Source organism: Polyodon spathula, chromosome 3 (assembly GCF_017654505.1).
Source record: "Polyodon spathula isolate WHYD16114869_AA chromosome 3, ASM1765450v1, whole genome shotgun sequence".
NCBI classification, from domain to species: Eukaryota; Metazoa; Chordata; class Actinopteri; order Acipenseriformes; family Polyodontidae; genus Polyodon; species Polyodon spathula.
Window position 1 is genome coordinate 23,980,013 of NC_054536.1, and position 12,073 is coordinate 23,992,085.

The following is a 12,073-nucleotide window of genomic DNA, read 5'->3' on the forward strand; positions in this document are numbered from 1 at the left end:
CCATTTTCCCATTGGAAATAGTGATATTTTGAAATATCACTGTCCTGGTCACAAAAACAAAGTTTGTGGGGAATAATAGCCATTTTCTATACTTTTGAGGCATAAGCAATTAGGAAATAACACTTACTACCCAGGAACAAAAAAAAAAAAGGGTGTAAAGACAAACAAAACACAGGACAAGGCACTGGCAGCCAAAACAAAGAGACAAACAAAAACGAACTACACAGACAAACACTGTGAGCTGCTATTATTTACTTTGATTATTATAACCTCCGTCTCCAATCCCGTTCTCCACTCACCGAACACATAACTCCGAGTGAGTGAAAACATGCTGCTTTTATGCAGCTGTACCGAGACTCGATTGCTAATCAATCATTCAGTTGGAGTCTCTGTACAACTACATGTGAATTAATAAAGTGCAATTCACCATGCTCGCATATTATTACATTTTACCTGCATGTGAAGTGCTGTGCAATCCTCGTACCTAAATATAAATATACATTTTAAACCACTCGTGTTACACAGACACATTTATATTCTGTGTACCAATGACTATACACCAACATTAACACACTACATGTAACATACAACACCAAAATACACACAGGGGCAGGGCAACATTGCCACATACCCCCCCCCCCCCCCCCCTTGTGAATAGCATACATGGCCTCAATGGCCACCTCCCCCCTTAAAATTCCAAAAGTGTGTGGCATGGTGTGGCAATGTTGCCAGTAGCCAGGCTGTTACTGGCCATGCAGCGGGGCGAGTCTCTCCTCCCGCTGTACCACTGGCAGCGGAAATGCTGTCAATGGCGAGGCTGTCAGCAGATGTGCTGACACCTCCCAGACTGACTCCTTCAGCCAGGGCAATTTCAGCAGCGGAAAGGCTGCTGAGGAAGATGGTCTCCTGACCTTTCCCCCCTTCTCAGCTGGCAGCTGCCTCCTGTGGGATTCCAGTCACAAGAACACCTGCAGCAACCCCTTCTTCATAGCCACAGCTCCCTCTGGTGGGGCTCCGGCCACACTGACCCCTGCAGAAGGCAGCAGCAGACCCTTGGGAGGTGAACTCAGGCGGGGAGCCCCTGACTATAGAGGCGGGAGCAATGCGGAGCAGCAGGCAAGCCCAAGTGATGTGGAGCGGCAGGCAACCTCAGGCAATGTGGATCAGCTGGCAACCCCAGGTGATGTGAGGCAGGCATCCTTGGGAGAAGTGAGCCAGGCATCCTTGGGCGAAGATGTGCGGGGAATTGTGACAAGCTGGGGACAGGTATTGACCATCTTCTTGGACACTGCGGCTGGACGGTTCTTCCCAGTACTTCCCTCAACAGCCTATGCACAGGGTGCTGAGGACCGCCAGCATCTAGTCCTGGTCCTTCTGGTGAAGGGAGAGGCAGCTTCTGCTACTGTGCTCCTGGCGGTGGTGGAGGCAGAGGCAGCTCCTGCTGCTCTGCTCCTGGTGGTGGAGGTGGTGGAGGCAGAGGCAGCTCCTGCTACTCTGCTCCTGGAAGCAGTGTGTAATTTCTTGGCAACAGAGGTAGGAGCAATGTGTAGTCTCCTGGCGACGGAGGTTCTCCATCACTTGCCAAAGACTAGTGCGGCTCTCCCTCACTTGCAGGGGACTTGTGCGGCTCTCCCTCACTTGCAGGGGACTGCATCATTGGCTCCTCTCCCTCTGGTGCTGGGGACAGTGCCGGGGCTTCTCCTGATGAGACCAGAGATGGTGGGACCCCTCCCATATCGGCAGCCAGGTCGTTGAATACCATGGCTGCGATATCTCGAAGGGACACTGGGTGGTGTTGCTGTTCCCAAGTTTCCCAACACTCCCCATCTCGGGCCCTTACAGCAGGTCAATCACTTTCGGGAGGTCTCTTTCCAGGCCACCGTCAAGGTCCGTCAGCCAGTCCCAGATCTCCCTTGATGGTGGCCCTCGAGCAAGCATATTTCGTGGGGCAGATGGCCAACGCGTGCCCATACGCCCCACAGCCAGGGCACAACTCCACCGCGAGATTCTTTAAAAAAAAAAAAACTGTGGCCGATAGGGCACCTGTGGTTCTTTAGTGGAGCCACCAGATCTGTGTTGTCCTCCGGCACTATAGGTCTGGTGGCATCGCTGTGGATCCGCAGTGCAAAAAATGACGGATTGGCAGGAGCACGTTCTCAGAGGACGTGTGCTCCAGCCGCCGTTTCCTGAGTCGGCGGGGGAGTTGCGAGCAGTGAGTTGAGGATACAGTTAATAATTGGGCATACTAAATTGGGGAGAAGACCAGGGTAAAAAATTGGTGACTGAGTTTACAGCCTACCATGAAGAGATACATTGATGACCTGCTAGCCATCTGAGAGCTAAAAGATCACTTGTGAATGTCAAAACTATACTGCCCGTCAAAAAAGTTGCAACGCCTAGAATTCATCAGCACCTTCTAGGTGCTGTAATTTTTTTGAAGGGCAGTGTATTTCTACTAGTTATTTTCTGAGTAATGAGTCTGTTTTATGAATGATTAATTTAAAAAAGTACAAATCCTAGATAAAATGACACTATGAGTGTGATAAAAATAAAATTCAGAAAAAATGTTTGCTGTTTTGATAAGGTCTGCCAGTGACAATTAAAAAACATGCAAAGACAGACAAAAGTTTTTTTGTAAAATTGTAATGGTGGTCTGTGACAGAGATCAAATGATTCTTGATGTTAGATCTTCCCCCGACCTGTGAGGGAGCTCGGTAAATGTAAGAGAATACCTTGGACTAGTTGGCCTGACAATTTATTCCTGGAGTTTGGTGTAATTCGGTCATCTAGAAAAAGGGTGAAACTACGGTACACTAAACCATTGACCCGGAAGGTTAATGGCATGGCATCCATGGATTGGAGGAACTGATGTGCTAGTTAACCAAGGGGTCATGGTTGATGGTATAAATAGGGGACGTAGTAATGTGATCTGTTCCTTATTATGGTTACGCTGAAACCGAAAGGACCTGTGTATTATGAGAGAGAACCATGAGTGTTTTGTTTGTTTTGGCTGTCTGTCTAAATCATTGTTATGTGTTTATGTAAACTAGACGGCTAACACAATCCGGAGCTGTCGCCCACGGCCAGCATTAAAACCCGGACAACATTTCACCACATGATCACCAATTGTAGCATGCATTGTATTGTACTTCATCACATTCACTAAGAGCACTCATTTTGGAGTTGTGATCGTGTGTGTGTCTATTTGCGTGTTTAGTACTGTGCTTATTATTTATGGGACTGCAACCCTTTTTCATTACCGTACAATACACATAGTTGTGTATTGCAAACTCCTTGTTATTTTATGATTGGTCAACAGATCATTGGATTATAAATAAAAACAAACTATTTTTCACCCGTACTTTGTTGTCTGTTTCATTGGATTACTACACCTGCACTTCACCTGCTCTACTAATTACCACTTTGCCACAAGGTCATATGATAATGTTACACAAATAAGCAGCGCTGACAAATTTGCAACCTCTGAAAACTCTTGTGGAACACAGTTCTATGTCAATAATAACAATTAACAAAAAGCATAAAACAACAACATGAATACACATTCCACCAATTTTAATGTCAATAAGGCAACGAGGAACAATATTTCAAAGTTTCATACGTGCAATTGTTCACACATAGGGTTACTGCTATTTTATTATCCTTTGTAAGAAATGCATATGATATTTTATATTATTATGTCTGTAACTCCTGAGATCTACAACTGTGATGACAACTTAACATGGGCAATTCATTAAACCCCTCGCCCCTCTCCTCCCTCCCACTACCATTTTATCTCTGCAATTACACAAAACAAAGAACTGAAACGTATTAAATAAGAATTAAGCAACTTCACTCATTGTTTGGATTTTTATTAGGCAAGTTTCCATTCATATCCTCAGACAAAAATGCTGAATTTGTCAATAGTGGACCCAACATTTGAACAGTGTCTGCTAAGTGAATAAGGCAAATTATGTTGTAAGACATGTGCATATTTCCATAAAGATCCTCAACTTGTACCAAAACATTGTAAGGCAAGAAGAAACTGACTTCATATCATTTAGATTGAGATTTGGCAAGAAGTGTACCAGTATGTATGGCAAATAGAAGTAAAATCCAGTACTGAAAGAAAGGCAATGGTAGAATAGATTTCTGGAGAATGGGAGAGTAAAACCAAACAAAATGCTCTGCTGCCTTCATATCGATCAAAGGCCTTGGGTAGTGGCGAACCTCATTTGGAGGCTTGATCTCGCTCACCTCTATTTAATTTTTGCAGATCTTTCGGCTTTATGTAGAATGCAGAGTCTGTGTTTTTTTGTGTCACACCAAATATTTACAAGTTGCTTGGTTACACCTAGACAGACTATGCATATCCTCAGGAATCAAACATTTAATATCAAATCTAAGCATCAAACTAAAGGACTAGCTTCCTTAACTCCCAAGACAGCCTGTTTCTGTGCTGTTGTGGCACGGGCATGATCAGTTGTATCTGCATGAGATCTTGCCAAGGGAAAGTTATCTGAATGTGGATATACTCCAACATGGCCATTACCCTTTTGCACGGTTTCACCTTTGTGAAGACAAGACCAACAGCCATACATTCCAATAAATTGCTTCATACACTGCATCATAGCCCTTGTGGGGACATCACATATACGGACTGCTGGTGCAACCCTACTCTTATGGACAATCCCACACTTGTCTATAAACTCAAAACCTCTTTCATAGAGATGCTTCATTTTGGAAACAAATGGCTGGAGAAAGGTCTCAATTTCTGGGTTTCTGTCACTTAACCAAAGTAAATGGAGTATTACATTTCATCCACTCTCTTCAAATGGCAACTCGTTGACAGATGGAATAATTTGATTTAAAGACAGAAGCCCTATCGCAGCTGAATGAGGGAGTAATATTGTCAGGATCTTGAATGAAGTCATGTAGGTTGAAACTGTACATTTCACCACTATATAAATCTTCTCTGCCGGTATAACATTCAGAGAAATGTGATCAGAATTTGTCTTGAATATAGGCTTGTGCAAAAATCTCGGTTAGCTGCACAGTTAAAGGCATTACAAGAAAAAAAACTACCCTGTTCAGCATTGTTTTTTGTCATTTGTATTTACACAATTGCTGCAAGGTGAATAAATTATCCCAATATAGCTCAAGCACTCTTTGTAGTAATGATGTTTGAGACATGTCTGAGAAATGTAAAAAAAAAGACTTGTCTAGAAAATATTTAGAATAACGAACACATCCTGGAACTGTTATATGAAGTAATTCTAACAAGGCCTTCAATCCTTTCTTTGACGCTCCATGATGAAAGACATATGCAAGCAGCAGTACCAGAAGTTGACCTTTGTTGATTGTAGAGCCAGGATAGTCGACAGGACTGTTGGCATCAAATTCTGGATCTCCAAACATATTACCCTAAAAAATAAAATAATTATAATTACACACACACACACACACACACACGTTATTGTATTGTCACATAAATTCAATGTTCTTTTCAAATCTCTCTTGTAATTCATTACATTTTATATTTCATTTTCAGTTTCATCTGAATGAGTTACAAATACATAACGATTGCCAACATGTTGTCATTGTGAATTGACCATCATCTGAAATATGTAATTTAAATCCCTTAATATTTGAATATACTTCCATTACTATGTTAAGTACCAACTGGTACATCACAATATCATGTTAAGTTACAGAAAGTAAACAATGGTAAATTCATAAATATTTACTATTAATAACAGTAACAAACAAGAAAATTGGCTTACAGGCAGGTAGCCCACAACAAAAACAAACATACATACTTGTGGGGGCTACAGACAAACACATAGCACTCATACATACAGGGGATCATGCACAGGGAGCATAGTTCACAAGCTGTTGCATTGATGTTGCCAATTGTAATGAGAATAATGCAGTAACAGTCTAATTAAAATAAAAAAACATTGGACTCTATAAAATACATGAAAGTGCATCTGTATAAAAGCCGTTATACCTTTGCTCCAACAATGTCGCTTTGTAGTCCATCATTTTGCCCATCAGCTGCACATTCTAACCGATCAAGATAAAAATCCATGCTAAAGTAATTCATAAACCAGGTGCTAAAATATATAATAAAAACTACACATACCTCTATGTTTGGTTGTCCAACGTCACTGTTTTCATCTTCAGACATGAACTGTTCGTCTTCAGACTCCTCAGATACTGGCAAATCATTTTTTGTTTGATTGCCATCCATTGACGTGGCAACACGGATTTCAGAGGTGTTAGACTGATATGGGTCAAACTGCACCTGTGACTTTACTTTTTTTTTTTGTACAGAATGACATGGATGATGCTCCCTGTACCTCTTTGTCTACTCCGGCACTTGTTCGTCAAAATTAGAAAGGTAACGTAGCAATTTTTTCTATTTCTAGACATTTTGTTTAACAAACAGATTCTCTCTTTGTGTCTTAACATCCACTTTGTTTTATTTCTTCTCCCTCAATAAGCAGTGCAAGCTAAAGGTACCACTTTCAAATCCTGTGATCTCGAGCATCCTACTCGGTCCCGACCATTTTGTCTTCACTTGGAGATAAACTAATGCAGTAGGCAAGGTAAGAGACTTTCTCCTCTCCTCTTCTTGCTTTAGTTTCATTTAAGATTTTGCCTAATATTAAAATAACATTTAAAACAGACGTTCAAGTAGGCTACACTGGAAAGTGAGATGTCAAGTTTTTCAAATAAAACGATTTGCTGTTACTAGATTATGGTCTATGTACTAAGGATACTGTGCAGGCTACTGTACAATAGCGACAGAGTTTCAGTAACTTCGATCTATTACAATCCAATTTATTGTGCGGTTTCAAGGTACAACTGAAATTAGTTAAGTCTCTGAATTATGTAACTGTTTAACAGTATGGTTTAAAACAGGCAGAGTAATTTGAATGGAATATGCATTTTACCTCGAACAGTTAGTCATTGCCGTGATAAAATACAATCTAGATGACATGTATTTACTTATACTTTATCATTAGCCCCTGTAAAGTGCTTTGGGGTGGTCCTCTGAAGGAAAAGGTGTTGTATATATATTTTTTTAAATATTGAATTACAAATTGGCAAGTACTCTAATTGGGTTGTTCAGTCAATTTTATTTATTTATTTACTTTTGTTTCTGTAATTTTAATGTGGTCTCGCGCAAGGCGTTTCAACGGTCAGTTGAAGACGACAAGAGCATGTGACACTGTTTGGATTAACTGGTTTATTGTAGCACAAGCTTTCATATAGCAAGATAATCCAACTGTTACCCTTAGGTTATTTCACACATCTATGTGTTTCTCACAATAACACAGAAGTAAAAAAAAAAAAAAACACTTATATAATGGATTCTGTTAGCCAAACAGTTTTAAACAACAAATCCAATCGGAAATAACACGAGACCTATGAGACAAATCACTCATTGCCTTAACAGATGTTAGCTGTATTCATGTAAAACTATAATACATCACCAAATGCTATATTAGTACTAATCAAGGCTTGTGATATTGGATGATAGGTTGGGCTATATTTTCAAAGTGTTGACTCCAGTCTTTAACACCTGTTTCTTTGTTTAAAAGAGGGACAACACCTGTTAATTTTACAAAACTAGACCCAAACAACTGAGTTATCGCCTACTATGTCAAGTTAAAGACTGCACCACTCTTTGCTACTCGTTTTTTGACATTATTTGATTTTTTCTCCTTTCAACAAATAGGAGTTAATTAAAGAATAGAGGAAATGCTTTGAAGCCCATAGCGTTTTAAAATAAACAAATTATATAAGTGAAATAAAATACATTTGTCTATTTCTATTGTGCCACAATGTACTGTATATATATTTATCCTGACATTGTATTCATATAAATGTAATTATTATTCATTACCTGTAGTTATCTGCAATTTCATATATATGGTAAATGCTATACATGTATATGGTATGTAATAATCTTAAAATGCCAATGACTAGATAATATACGTTTAAAGATAGGAATGGGTGGTACTCACCTTCAAACTATTTTCAATGTAGAAGAATATTTTAGATTACACTAATTAAATGTATATATAAAAACATTTATATTCTGTGAACTAACACTGTTACCTTTTTTATATTTGTTTTTTGGCTAGGAACCACAAACTCTTAAATGTAAAACAATAACATTTTAAACAGAAAAACTTAAGAAACTGAAGGCGCAAAAGGTTTGTAATAACATATGTTATTCTACTGTATGTTGAGTACATTATGCAAACAAAGTGTTTTACATGGTGAGAAGTTTTAACTGTCAAAGGAGAATGAAGGACTGATGGACAAACTGTAGGCAGAAAATGCAAAGCTCCTACAGGAAAACAAACGTTTGCAGGGAAGCAATCAGAGTATGCCATGTTTAATAGGATATTAGATTTGAATAATGAAGCAAGGGATCAAAATTAAATCTAAACATCAAGGCAAGGGAAGCTTTTTAATTACGTTACAAATAGTTTCATTTTACAACTTATGTTTAGTTATTCCTGATGTTGTCGGACCACTGGAAATCCTTCTGAGCCATGTTACTCATCACAAAGCATACCAGGACTGCCTAAAGTGATTCCCATGACAACATCTTTGGCTAGGCAAGAACCGGTTTGTAATGGAGAAGAAAGAAACAGAGAAGAGATCAGCAGGTATTATGATAAAATAAAATAAAACATAAATTATGATTCTCAGCTATTATAGACTAATGTAATTTCAGAGTAAAAAAAAAAAGAGATATATGAATTAATCCAAAAGAGGTGGGAATAGGGTGTGTTGCTCATTACACTCATCCAGCTCTTCTGTTCCCTAATTAAAAAAACAATCCCATTCAGAGGTAGTGTCAGTTTCTTTCATTATTACACTAATGTGACAAGGTTTTGTTGTATATACACTGAAAAATAAAACATTGAAATACAAATATTGATACAATCATGAAAAAAGTATCCTGAGGAAGGTTTTACTATTTATAAAGTCATACCAATAGAATGAAACAAAGGAACCATGGCAATATGTTTTTTTTTTTTTTTTTAAATTTAGTAGTCGGCAATTAAGTTTACCCCACTTTTCTCCCAATTTGACACATCCAATTGTAAGGTAGCGGCGAAGATGAACACACGCTGTCCTCCGAAGCGTGTGCCACCAGATGACCACTTTTTTTCACTCTGCAGACCCGCCAGTGGAGGTATATTTATAGGTTTTCTATGGGATTACAACCATGTTCTACAGGTTGTTACACCATCGTTACCCGCATCTTTATAGATCTATTAATTAGAATTAAATTTAACCTACAGAATCTTACTGTATTTTCATGTGATTCTGGCTCTGAGGATCAGCCATGATGTCCTTCCTAGTGAATCAGTACAAAACTTAGAATGGGCTATTCATTTACTTATTTATTTATTTATTAATTTTAAATGTGTCTAATTAATTCTTATATATTTAGTCTCTCTGGGATAGTGTTATCCATGTATTTAATTTTATTCTTGTATACTTAGCATTAGCTATTTTAGCTATTCCAGAACTATACATTTTAAGCAACTGATGCAATGTCCTTGACATAACATATAAATGTTGAAGCCGACACACTGGGATCCTTCAATTAGCAACTTGATGAGATTCTAGGAACAATAAGCTACTAACAACCAAGCAAGTAAGATTGGCCAAATGGACTCCTCTCATGTGTAACCTTTCTTATGTTCTTGTGACATCTGAAGTGAAAGTTTTTTTTTTTTTTTTTTTTGTAGCTTATAAAGCAGGAACTCTTGGCCCAATGTGATAAAAACACTGCACAGAAATCTACCAATGACTTACTGCGATGTGCAGTGTTACGGGGTCCAAATCATCACATTCAGGTGGAAGTAATGAACTGTGTAAGCCATCGCTACCAAAAGTGGAACTGCAAGAGATTGTGGGTAAGCATTTATTTAAATGTAACTAGTTATATGGATAAATGTTGTGGTCTTTGGATTTAATAATAAAAGAAAAAAATATACTTTTCTGTAGATGCTTGTGATCAAAATAAACATTTCATACAGAATGAATTCTCTTGTATTGTCATTCTTCTAGGTCAAATGGCCCGAGATGTCAATATCTAATAAAGTTAGTCACCATGCACACAGTGTATTAACCTATAGACCATTGCATGCTTCTCACCTTGTCACTTATGTTTTGCAATTTATTTATTTTCATAATTACATTAAAATAATAAAATAATAAATACATGCACCATCATATCCATACATTCTCACTCAATATTAGAATATTAATTAATTAAATAACACTGTGTAACACATTTTTTTTGTGGGTAGTAAGTGTTATTTCCTAATTGCTTATGCCTCAAAAGTATAGAAAATGGCTATTATTCCCCACAAACTTTGCTTTTGTGACCAGGATAGTGATATTTAAAAATATCACTATTTCCAATGGGAAAACGGGCAAATTTGTGTCTTTTCGTTCACATAAAGTCAGAAAAAAACAACATATGAATCCAAATTAACATGTATTTATACTAAAGTAATACAAAAATGACTACAAAACATTTAGAAGTGAGTAGTTTTTTGAGATTTACGATTATACTGCATTTACAGGTGGAGGCCAATGGTAAGGTAATTGTGTCCTCGTTAGGGCAATTTCTTTCATCAGTGCAAATTGGGAGCTTCCACAGCACAGGGGTTGAATACTTATGCAAGCAAGATATTTCAGTTTTTTATTTTTCTTAAATATTTCCTAACATAAAACCAATGTCACCTTACAATAACTGAGTTTCAGTGTTTAAAAATAAAATATCAAACAGAACGAAATTTCAATGTACCATTTGTAATTCGGTAATATGAGAGAATTGGTCAGGGGTCTGAATACTTTTGCAAGCCATTGTATGTAACCCAGTTAATACTACATTTACATGCCTCTATAATTTACTCCACTTAAAGCTGATCCTTACATTAATATTCATTAGAAATGCTGCGTGGAAACCCTTTGACAGAAATAAAGCTGTGACTAGTCAATGTAAGAGAGTGATTTGTACTATAGCCCAAACTGCAAAAACTATAACAAAATGTTCAAAAGTCTGAGGAAGCTATGTGGAATCTATGTACTGTATTCCTACGAGACCCAGTCAAATTCTTAATTAGCAGTATAATCGAAATGCAGTATTTTACAGTGCAGGAGCATCTAGAACCAGAACTAACCATATATATATATATATATATATATATATATATATATATATATATATATATATATATATATATATATATTATCTTATCTTAAAGGAAACCTTACCTTGGAATATGGAACAAAAGTGACCTACCTACGATAGAGACGTGTCACTAAACAGGGACACCTGACAATTTTGACAAAAATGTTATTACGAATGATGCTCGTTTAGCGATTAAATCGAGTGTAGTTTAGCTACCGGCGGACTAATGAAAAAAACTGTTCTTAATTTACGACCCTAGAAGTAACTGATAAGTTTGTAAGTTCGGAAATTAAGATTATCCAGTTATAGCGTTACCAGGAGGTCCTGGTGACCAGCGACTTACCATACATACAGTCGCTCCCCCCTTACTGACTCTCCACACCCCCACACTTTGTGCACCACTGCTCTAGACCCATAGTTAGAATATGCATACAGTATTCAACCCATATGTATTATATGGTCTTTAACTGTACTATCTCTTGCGTTTTTAAAATGATAGCATCCGATAATAAATTGACTAAAAGCTTTTTAAAAAAGATGGACTTAAGATGAGTAAATAGGTTATTTTTTGTGCGCACAAAAATAACAGCTTTTTAAAATTGTATACATACATTTTTCATATATATATATATATATATATATATATATATATATATATATATATATATATATATATATATATATATATTAATTTGAAAGATTGTTCAGGCATTTTATTTGTTTTGCATCTGCTTTTGGGTTTAGTAATGGGTCATATTTATCTGGCTCAGCATAAACCAAGCACCATATATATTATAGATACAGAGAAATAGATTGGTTTAACCTGGAACTAGCACA

The 12,073-nt window shown here is 37.5% G+C and overlaps 1 protein-coding gene across 4 annotated transcripts in view; it reads right to left on the reverse strand.

Moving 5' to 3' along the window:
- LOC121312879 (zinc finger protein 385D-like) overlaps positions 1-12,073 on the reverse strand; it is a 91,319-nt gene that overhangs the window by 18,970 nt on the left and 60,276 nt on the right. The window lies entirely within an intron of this gene.